Raw genomic sequence first — 1315 nt, 5'->3', positions numbered from 1 at the left:
ACAGAACTACACCTACATTGCCTCGGTAATCTTCATCAATGACACCAGCACCAACATCAATGTGATTCTTCCATGCTAGACCAGAGCGGGGTGCAATGCGACCGTAACATCCTGAAACAAGGCAAGTAGATATCAATTAATCTTTGTGTTACTCTGCCCAAATGCTCATTTACTTGGTCATGGTTAGCCTAAATTTTGCCATCACACTGTTTTTGGATTGTCTGACAGACCTAAGTCTGGAATGCATAAGGGGAAAAAGCTTCTGGCTTGGGTCTCTCAGCTGGTCTGAGCATGAGTGGATGGTTAAAGGCCAGGGACACCATGTGCTACTATTTCAAGGTGCACCTAACCTAGGGTTGCCAACTTTTTTTTCGGCAAATACGGTACAAACTAGCAAAATGGTGAAAAAATACGGATTTCCTGATTTTTACCCGGAACAAAGGCATGCACCCCCCCCTCCCCAAACAAAAAAAAATATTTTGCAACAAATAAAAAAAGAACAAATACCACAAAGGTGTGTTCCGGCGGAACATTTGATTTTTGACAAAAATACGGATTGTTCCGGGAAATAACGTACGGTTGGCAACCCTAACCTAACCTCACAAAAACACATGCTGTAATTAGTTGAAGGTGTACTAATGGCAATGAACTAATGATGTTGCATGATGAAACATGCACAGTGTATTCCATAGAATAAAAACTTACCAGGGGGTAATTCAATGGAAATGTCAGTCTTGATCAACTCCTTCCCTCGGGCAGGTACAACATAATCGTAAGCACTTCTCAGATCGTATCCAGCTGCTTTATCCGATCCTTTGTGGGGAGCAAAAGCATTTTCGGACACTTTGGAGAACTTGAGAACAGCAGTTTCGTTTGCGACAGCCATCATTCTTTTGTAAAGGAAATTGAACACGAGGAAACTTATTGAGAACCGGGAGCTCTTCTTCATTCAACTGAGTTCGTTGACACTGAGAATGAGATAATGAGAAGTATGAGAACAATGTTTTATAAGCGGTTCGGTTAACCGAAAAACCGCTTGAGTTGCTGTCAGACTCAGAAGTGGGATCAAAATGATATCTTCAACGCTCAGTTCTTCATATCAAAGAGTTTGAGTCCAACGGGCAATGAACGTTGTAAGAAAGACGTGAACAAACCAATTGAAACACTGGCCCATGTTTTGGGTTCATGCCCTTTTGGTCAACTGACTAGGATTAGTAGACATGATGCTGTACGATCATTGCTAGCCAAGGAGTTGAAGAAACAATATGATGAAGTGTATGAAGAGGTGCAAGGTATTGCGTCAGATGGATCAACC

At 41.8% G+C, this 1315-nt stretch overlaps 1 pseudogene; it reads right to left on the bottom strand.

Annotated features, from left to right (window-relative positions):
* Positions 1-6: 6 nt before the first annotated feature.
* On the bottom strand, positions 7-1038 carry LOC103522417 (annotated as a pseudogene).
* Positions 1039-1315: the final 277 nt, after the last annotated feature.

This window comes from Diaphorina citri, unplaced genomic scaffold, assembly GCF_000475195.1.
Source record: "Diaphorina citri unplaced genomic scaffold, Diaci psyllid genome assembly version 1.1 scaffold8393, whole genome shotgun sequence".
NCBI lineage: Eukaryota > Metazoa > Arthropoda > Insecta > Hemiptera > Psyllidae > Diaphorina > Diaphorina citri.
This window is presented reverse-complemented; position numbering and strand designations above follow the sequence as displayed.